The 9,437-nt window shown below is 47.7% G+C and overlaps 1 protein-coding gene across 5 annotated transcripts in view; it reads left to right on the top strand.

The window, feature by feature from the left end:
• Positions 1 to 2,483: 2,483 nt before the first annotated feature.
• The window catches only part of AKAP1 (A-kinase anchoring protein 1), a 31,455-nt gene continuing 24,501 nt past the window's right edge, over positions 2,484 to 9,437 (top strand). For 2 of the 5 annotated variants that reach the window (XM_016155004.2, XM_036222732.1), the window contains exon 1: positions 5,553 to 6,333. The gene's annotated coding sequence lies outside the window, so the exon portion shown is untranslated. Of the gene's footprint in view, positions 2,611 to 5,552; positions 6,334 to 9,437 lie in introns of those variants that run through there. The other 3 variants (XM_036222733.1, XM_016155030.2, XM_016155014.2) reach the window with 3 other exon arrangements.

Raw genomic sequence — 9,437 nt, 5'->3', positions numbered from 1 at the left:
CCAGGACTTAACTCCTCCACTCCACCTCACCCCACCTTATCACTTTGTTTCTTCCTTGTAGACATTTCTTACCTCCACTACTACCAGGGCATTGTCTTTCTTTAAAATATCCACTTCTTACATGATTTTCAATACATATTTGTATTTCTTACCCAGACCACTCCTCTGAGCTCCAGCATTGCATATCTACCTTAATTACTATTTGCACTTGGATGGCACAAAACAGTTCAAACTTAATGGGTCCAAAATGGAACTAATGATTCTCTATCGGTCTCCCCTCACCTTGATAAACTGGACCCCATTTCACACAGTAACTCAAGCCATCATTCACTGTTCTCTTTTTCTTACCCTCAACAACATGACAGAATCTTGTTGCAGCTATTTCCAAAATACATCTTGAGTCCACAAAGTCTCTTTATACACAATGCCATGACTCTAAACTCAGACCAGTATCATTTTTCACCTGGACCACTGCAGCAGCCTTCCAACGGGTCTCCCTGCTTCTATGCTGGTCTTCCTCTAGTCCAGAGGTCTCCAACTCTCAGGTACTGGTCCGTGGCCTGTTAGGAACCGGGTCACACAGCCAGGGGTGAGTGGTGAGTAAAGCTTCATCTGTATTTGCATCCACTCACCAGCACTAGCATCACTGCCTCAGATCCACCTCAGATCACTGGGCATTAGATTCTCATAGGAGCACTGGTCCCTGGTGCCAAAAAGGTTGGGGACCCCTGCACTAGTCCAATCTTTCTATAGTAGCTATAGCTCCCTTTTTAAAACAAAAAACATGTGTCACTCTCTACTTAGCTTGCTTGAACGGCTTCCCATTTTTTCACTAAACACATTTTTACTGAGTGCCCTCTATGTTCCATACCCTCAGCAATGCCTCTTGTCATGAAATAAATGAAGTATATAGTATGTAGTGGTAAATGCTATGAAAAAAAAAATAAAGGAGGTGCAAGGGACAGGAAATTGTGTGTGTGTGTGTGTGTGTGTGTGTGTGTGTTTACAATTTTAAATAAAGAGTCCAGGGACGGTTTCACTGAGACCGAGTAGGTGGCCTTTGGGCAAAGGATTTGAAAGATGTGAGGAAGTGAGCCCTGCAGAATATTCCATTTGGAGGGAATACCAAATTCAAAAGTCCTGAGGCGGAAGCATGACTAGCTTTGGGGTTCAGCAGAGTATAATAAAATCCAAGTTTTACCATGGTTTATAAGGCAGCCCCGTTTCCTCTCCCACTCAAAACATAAACAAAACAAAACAAACCCAGAAAACAAAACAAAAACTCCTCCCTCTAGCTCTCCAAGCAGCACACTCATCTCCTGACTATATTCCATCCCTACTGATCTCTCAGTTTACCGGAAGCTTTTTCCTGATTTTTTTTCTTTTTTTGCTGGTGTCTTTGCCTTTGTTGGGCACTCTCCAACCCTTCCTTATTCCAATATATAATTTGCAAGTTCAGCTCCTTCTCAACCAGTAGGTTTGTTTAAATTTTACCTTAAGCCTTTCAAGCCACGGGACCTAAAATAGGCGTCTTCTTATTTCTTACCCTTTTCAGCTTCCTATTTGTTTTCCTTCATTAATCTCATGCAATTGGGATATACATATATAATATAAATTTATATTTAAAACTCAATAGGTAAATGGTATCTCACGATCATTTAAATTTGCAGTGAAAATTAAGCATTTCCCCAAGTAACGATTAATTCTTCGCATGATCTCTTTTCTAATTTTGTCTCAAAAATGTTGAAGTCCTTATGTCTTGAGACTGAGAGCAGGCCTGGCCAACCGGAACCCCACCCTGTCCGCTTGTGGGGGGCAATTCATTTTCCCAAGTTTCCTGGAGTCAGTGACTCATAGTGGCTATCTCTTGGCAGGAATTAGTTCAAATCCCAAATCCATTTTGAGCAAAGTGTTTGGTTCATCACCAAGTTATGAAAATGGGCAAAAAAAGTTGCATTTGACAGGTACCAGGTATACCCACTATGCAGTTGAGCAATCATTAATGGTCGTCTGACTATGAATTGCCAGGTAACGATGCCTCAGCCCCTCACCTGTCCCTCCGCCTTTTCCAAGGGGGGGTCTCGGTGCTGAGGCAGGGATACGGGTTAACTGACCCCTCCAGAACGCCTAGAGCCGAGGGGAGAGAATCCACACTGAGCTTGCGGGACAGAGGCTCGAAGTCCCGCGAGGCCAGGAAGGCTCCAGCCACGGCCCTCTCCCGAGCCTCACCGAGATTACAGCTCATCTCGCGAGAGCTACAGCAAGGCCTGGCTGCGGGCGGCGGCGGCGGAATGTCGGAGGAGCGATCCAGACCGCGCCCCCTCTGGCGCAGCTGGGAGAGGCGCGGGCGGGAGAGGCCGGCGGCGCGCACGCGCAGGTGAGCAGGGCGAGCGCGGGGGCACGAGGGCGGGGGCGGGGCCTTGCGTCGCGCCGCGGGCACGTCGCTGCGCGTCCCCAGTATTTAATGTCTCTGTGTTCCACCGGCCTAGGCGAGCACGTGGGGGAGCGGCCCGGGCGCAGCGCTGCAGGGCCGTGCCTCGGGGGCAGAGGCGGGGGTCGGGGGGCGGCGGCGGGCCTGGACTCTGCATCCCGACACTCGCCGAGGAGCTGGTAAGTTGGGGTCACTGGAAGCGGCTGGCCAGAGACCACCTGCTGGGGCTCCCGGGGACGACGCCGTCAGGGTGATGGGGAGCCTATGGTGCAGGTGCGTAGTGCGACGCGCGCTCCAGGTGTCCCGCAGACCAGAGGCTCCGGAAGCCGAGTGCGTGCGGCGGGGCTCCGACCCGCCGCTTGCTGTCAAGCAGGCCCTTCTTTCTTTTCTGTCGCCTGTGCGCCCCCTCATCTTTCTCTGTCGGGATTGTCTGCCGGCAGGCGCCTGCTGACATTTCGCGTGTGTGTTATTGAGGCGGGGGGCGCCCTGCAGCCTCGTAGTGTCCCCCCGGTGCGCGTCACCATCCCCGGGGGCGGAAGGTGAGGACGCAACGCCCGGGCCACCCCTCTGCGGCTTAACTTTCCTGAAGAGTGCACACCCTCCTATGAGACAGACCTGAGTGCGTCCACCCAAGGTCGCCTAACCCCACACGCGTGTACTTTCAAAGGTCGTGTATACCCAGTCTGAGCCGGGAGGAGGCGGCGGGGCGGTCTGTCCGCAGGGCCAGGTGCTTACAGGGCTAGAAGGTGCCCCAAGGCCTGCGGGCACCCCTTTCTCCCTTCTGAGGGGTTGGAGTTGAATTGGTCACTTTTGGAACCTCACCCAACTTCTGGGCCTTTTTATCTCGCCCTAGGTTGCTCCCTTCCTAGGTCTGGCGGTGGCAAACCTTAGCAGGTAGCCCAGCCCCTGAGTTTTCAGTGCGACAAACCCGAGGAAGGAGCTCAGTTTGCTAAACGAGGAGGATGGGCTAGGCGACCGGTTGTGATGGATTCCTGTTTTGGGCGGAGGGACCGTTAGAACCAAGTTAGGGTCCCGAGGTCGAAGACTTGGTGTCTCGAGAGGATTAGCATTTGCAGCTCCTTAAAGGGTTTCGGGAGAGGCAGAGGCCGTAAGGTTCTGCCTGGTGTGCCCGCTGACTTCTTGCCCTGGGGCGCGTAGGTCACGTGTCGCGCTCCACCCGCTGGCGTTCTGAAGGAACCAAGCTAGTTTCTCAGATAAGGGTCAAAATGTGCTTGGAGAGGCCGTCGACTTGGACGCCTCGAGACACGCCTTCACCATTTCTGCGCTCGTGCCCTAGGATAAGGTTCCTCCCATTTCCCCTCCGAAGGAGGCATAGGGAAAAAGGGTGCGACTCGGGACTGCGCGTAAGCCCTAGTCCTTTGGCGATCTCCAGCGGTGTCGCCCAGGTTGTCTTGCGTCTTCCTGCGTCTCTGCCGCCCCTAACACAAACCCGGTGGTGCACTTTGCTCCAGGTGTGAGTGGAGGCCTCTCAAGCCAGGTAGTGCACATGGGCAGGGCAATTAGATTAAACTAGCTATTTTCCCCTTACTGAAGTGTAGGCTACTTGGTGTTTAAATTTATCTCCTGCAGGAAAATCTGGGCTGCTAGACACCTGGTACAATCATATCTGTTGATTGGCTTGCTATTACCTCCCCCGCCCCCACTTTTGTCGCAATTACCGATAAAGAAACACCATTCGCAAACTATTAATTCTGGCAAACAGTAAACTTAACATGCTTTTGTAACTAGGTCCGTTAAAAAAAAAAAAAACCTATTTAGAAAGCAAAACTTGGACTCAGCACCACCCATCCCCTTTGCTCTTAAAGGTACAGCGCATCTGTGAAATGAAGAGAAAACAGCATCATTTGGTCATATATCAGATTCCTCTGTTCTAGGCATTCAGTTGGTTCACCTGCTAATTATTTAAGACTTTCTGAGTACTGGAAGCACTTGAAGTTATGTTTTGGGAGCCGTTTGACTTGTCTTGAACCTTTCCTTTTTCACCTCTTGACTAGTTTTGTGGTTTCTGGGTAATGATACCTGTGTATATTCTCAGAGGAAGTTGTCACTAGGCCCAAAGGAGGTCCTCTGCATCCTATAGATATGCAAATCACTGAAGCTTTGGTTCCTACCTGGATTAAATAGTCTCAATTGTCATGCTTAGTTAGGTGATAGCCCTGAATTTGCAGATAATTGATCTTGTCCAATCCTGGGAGTGAGACAGGTCTAATGGATTTGTCTTGTTGGAGCCTTGTGTGTGATGTTCAGTTCCTTCTAGCTGTTTTCTAGAAAATGCATTCACTCTTGGCCACTTCAGGGTGACAGTGAAGGTATCTGTTGTAAGTGGCCTGCTCAGGGGCCAAGTGGATGCATTGTCAGTGTAAGGTTGCTGAGCATCAGTATTTTAAAACAATTCATTTTGCTCTATCTGGTCACCCATATTACTCTTGGACTTGACCCTGGCTACGTCCTGGCCATCATCGTGGATGAAGGCTAATTTTAACCTTTAAAGTATTCCCTCTCCTCATCCTAAAGACAGATTGAGGTAATATTTGTGAGACTCGGCACTGTGCGTGATGAGTGCTCAAGCATTGTTTTTATTACCTCCTGAAGAGTCTCTGACATTTTCTCTTGAATCACTTGGGTGATTTCAATTTTATTAAAAGGACCCTCCTCACAGCTTCTGACTTGGAAACTTAGTTGGAAAGAAAAAGAAAACAAATTGGTTTTCCCACACTCTGCCAGCCAGCCTCCTGGCTCTAGCTTGTGACAAACATGACTTGATGAAAGTTCTCATTTTAGGCCTTGAGGAATGGGTATCCCATGTGTCTGGTGAGCTGGTGCCTTCTAGCGCATTCTCCCAAAGCCACTCCTTCCTAATTTTCCCCGTGGGTCTGGAATGAGAGGGCTTCTCTAGAGCTTGGTATGTTGTGCTATTGTGGGGATGTTGACAATTTTGTGTACAGGTTAATATAATACCTTCAGTTTGCCATTCTGAATTTTCCTCTGCTCGGGGGAGGTGCTGGGTCCTGTGGGCATCTTGTCCGGTTTAAATCATCTTTTACTGTTTGAGTTGCTACTGTATGTGGGATGTATTTTAATCCTTATATTTGCTTCCTAGGGCAAGTTCTGTTTCTTCCACATCCCATTCCGGTGTCATGCCTTACACCATTATGATCATTTAACATAAGTACCCATTGTTTGTGGCTTTCTACTGAGCAAACCTGCTGGCCTTGGTACCTAATTTTAAACTCGAATTGTGGAAAATATGATCAGTGACGATGTTTTGAGTGGGACAGAGTCCAGCTGGAGAAGTAAGTGGTGGAGATATGGGAACTAAAATTTAGAGGATGTCTTTTCCTTGATAGTTACTGTGCTAGGTGAGTTGTGAGCAAACACCTCCCTAATCCTTTAATCCTCACACCTCTGAGTGCAATTGAGGTGAAGCTGGAGGTCACTCCGGATTGTTTCAATAGCTAAGAGAAATACAAATTGAGGGGTAGAGAAACTGCCAAGTGTGGGTTCGCCTTAACACTAAGGTCCTGTGGAGGGCTTTGTGAGAAGAACCAAAGCATAATCAAATCCATGGGCTTTTCTCATGATCGTTCAGTTGCTTTCTAAGCAGATAATTGTAATGGAGTGTTATTCAGCATTCTGAGTACTGGCTTTCAGTAATAAGTAGCTTTCGAGATGTCCATTTCCTTAATTTTTTTTTTTCCTCCTACTAAATGGTGTTAATTCTGTCCAGGTCCTCGCCATATGGACGTTTCTACAGCTGAGGTTGATAGTTTGCAGCAGTCGATAGTAAACGTTCTGGCCCCATCTGGTAATACTGTCTGGCTGCCTTCACTGAGCTGGGTGTCACTGAGGCCCATGCTCTTAGGAACAACATGGGGCCCCAGGTGAGTTCTGGAAGTAAAGGTATGCAGCACTGTGGGCTGATAAGGCTCTTTCACCACTGGGTTTAGCTGGCAAGAACCATGTGGATTGAGGGGTAGTGGTTTAGTACCATTTTCATGGCTGAAATCTGGCTGTAGTTCTAGGCAAGTGTTGGCTCTTTGGGGTCTGTTTCTTCAACTGGTGAAAGAGGATTGGTCAACATCAAAAACATTTATGGGATTCCTGTTAGTCTAAAGTGCCTTGGGCTGCTGGAAGATGGAATTGCCTGCAGGGCTGTATATGGGGAGGGAGGGGTATTTGGGCTCTGATGCATGGTTCAGTGGATAGTACAAGTCAGAGACTGAAAAAAACTCAATGCACTGTTTTAGGTGCATCTCGCGTTCTCTTAGATGCTACTGTGCTAAATATTTTTTATAATCTCTATTGTCTCCTAATTTGATCCTTAGTGAAGGAGGGTCTAGAGCTACCTTGTCTTATAGAGTCGCAACTAGTCATGTGTGGCTCGTTAAATTTAAACTTTTCAAGCATTAACTAAAATTGAAAAATAAGTTTCTTGGTGACATTAGTCACATTTTAAGTGTTCAGTGGCTGCAGTATTAGACAATGCAGATCTTGGACATTTTCATCCTAGAAAGTTCTGTTGGACAGCACTGGTCTTAGTTCTTTGCCCAACTCCAAAAGCTAATTGCTTCATCTTGTAAAGCATCATATATTTGGGCTTATTCTTCCATAGTCCACAAACCCATCAGCCTTGGTGACAAATTATTTATCGGTTCTCTCCATGACATGTTAAGAAGAAGCAGGTTCCGGACTGCCAGTTTGGAGGGCAGTGATCAATTATTAAACAGTTTGAGAAGGGAGTGTAGTGAGTGGTCTGGGGATAGGAGCATGAAGCAAAGAGCCAGACGGTCAGCCCTTGAAAAGCCATTTTGGTTGGAGAGCCTATTATCATAAAGGTCCTTTCTGGTTCTTCAAGGCCTGTGCTCTCTGTCCTTGGTTTTCAGATGTCACATGTCAGCTGACCTGTTACTTTGTCTTTCACTCAGCTGAATGCTTCCTGTAGGATCCCTGCTAAACAGGCTGCAGATGCCTTACAAACAAGTGTCATTTTCATTCCACCTCTCCAGGCCGTCTCAGTATTGAGAGAGATGTTTTTATAGAAGGCAGAAGGCACTGGAAAGAGTAGCAATACAGTCGGTGATCCTGAAGTGTTGATATGCGGCTAGCTCTGGGGAGATTTCTCCTCAATTTTTAGTCCTGGTGTACTTAGTTTGAACTCTGTTAGGCTGACCTTTGGCGTATAATGTGAGAGCTCTCTTTTCTTGGAGCCAAACAGTATAAGATGCATAACAGGCACTTACTGAGCACCAACTGTAAACCTGGCATCTTAGGAGTTTTTTTCTTAAACTGTTCCCTTTTAATTCTCTCAACACTGTGAAGTTAAGTATGTCTAATTTGTGTATGAGGAAACTGAGGCCCTGAGGACCTCAGGATGTGGGGCAGGGCTGGGCTGGCTTTGGACCTGGATCAAAGTTCTATACCTCTTGCTCAATGATTAGGGGCTGTTTCTTATTTTTTACTGTCCTGTTTTCCCTCCATCCTCATCCAGAAAACAAAAGTGTTTTTAAAAGATTAAAATCATTTATCCTATAAGCTGAGTCAGACTATCAGGTGTTTTGAGTCATTTCAGCCCTGCGAGGGAGGTATTTGTATCCCATTTTACAGGACATTTTTAACAGGAAACTGAAGTTCAGGATCCTATTTTTGTGCTCTTTCTAAAGCCACATTTTATATGCAACCGTCCGGTAACTTTGAGCTGCACAAATAGTGACTAAGAAAGCTTCGTAGACTGTAGCTATGCCCAAGGGCCTGGAAAACTGCTCTGAAGACTATAGTTTAGCCCCATCAATCGCCTGTTTGAGAAGACAACCTTGAAATCACTCATTCCCTGGCTAATAATAATGTGACCTGTCAGTCCTCACATGGAGGTCATGAGACCATCTCCTGGCCCTCATCAGGCTGTCGCCTGGGAGTTGCTTAGTCCCTGCTGGAGGGGAAGAGGCAACAGGATCTGTTCAAGCCCAGCCCTCAGTCCCAAGTGGCATTGCCACTCCAACCCCTGCTCCAACCTTGGCTCAGGACAACATATCTGAAGGCCAGTTCAGCCTTCTGTAAATCTCCTCCTTGCCCCTCCTTCCTGTCCCTCCAAAGAGAAAAGAACAGGAGTAGCTCGCCCCGCGTTGCCTTGGAGGGAGACCTGCACTCTGATGCACCTTGAGCTCTATCTGGTTAGAAAAGGCCGTGCTGAGAATAATCCCCTTGCTTTGTCCTTTGACTTTGGCGAGGCCCACCTGGCCAAGCATGTGCTGTCATGCTATTTTTGGCAGGTGGTATCCTTTAGGAGGGCCAAGTGCATTTGGCTTTAGTGTACAGGGCAGGTCCTGGGGCCTGAACGGCTGCTGCCTTTGCATCACGGGGGACAGGAGAGTCAAGCCACCCTAGAAACTGTCATGGGGTGTGTGGGAGAAGTGGCTGCTTGAGAAGTCCCTGGGGATGCCTTTTTTATTCTGGATCTATGGCAGGGGCCCAACCTTGCCTCCTGGGCCAGGCAGGCATGTGACCGAGGCAGCCTAGTGAGCCAGGGAACTCAAGACTACTGTTCTGGGGAATGATGGCCCCTTGCTGGCCCAGAAGCCAATTTCTTAGGAAATCACATAGTCCCATTTTCACAAGAAGTCACCCAACCTAAGGGCAGGCCAATAACTGAACACTAAAAACTTTGTAAAACCACGGATCTGCTGGCATCCTGATTACCAGCATCCTTTGGCTTAAACCAAAATCAAAACATGAGAGGAGGCAAAGGCATGCCTCTCAGGAGAAATTTTCACCAAAACTGAAGAGTTATGAAAAGGAATTTGACAAACAAGTTCTGTACCACTCCACCATCCTTCCTTTTCCTCCCCAACCCTTTTTTGTTGTTCCTTCTTTCCTCTGACTTGGAGCTGCCAACTCCAGCCCATCTATCTGTTTCTGATTAAGAAAGCTTCAAGCCATATAAGGCCCTCTGTTGCCTATGGTTTATGTTGGCTGGAGAGTGAGATTGTTT

The sequence above is a fragment of the Rousettus aegyptiacus genome, unplaced genomic scaffold, assembly GCF_014176215.1.
Source record: "Rousettus aegyptiacus isolate mRouAeg1 unplaced genomic scaffold, mRouAeg1.p scaffold_m13_p_6, whole genome shotgun sequence".
Taxonomy (NCBI): Eukaryota; Metazoa; Chordata; class Mammalia; order Chiroptera; family Pteropodidae; genus Rousettus; species Rousettus aegyptiacus.
The sequence above is the reverse complement of the archived record's forward strand: the minus strand, read 5'-3'. Positions and strand labels throughout refer to the sequence as shown.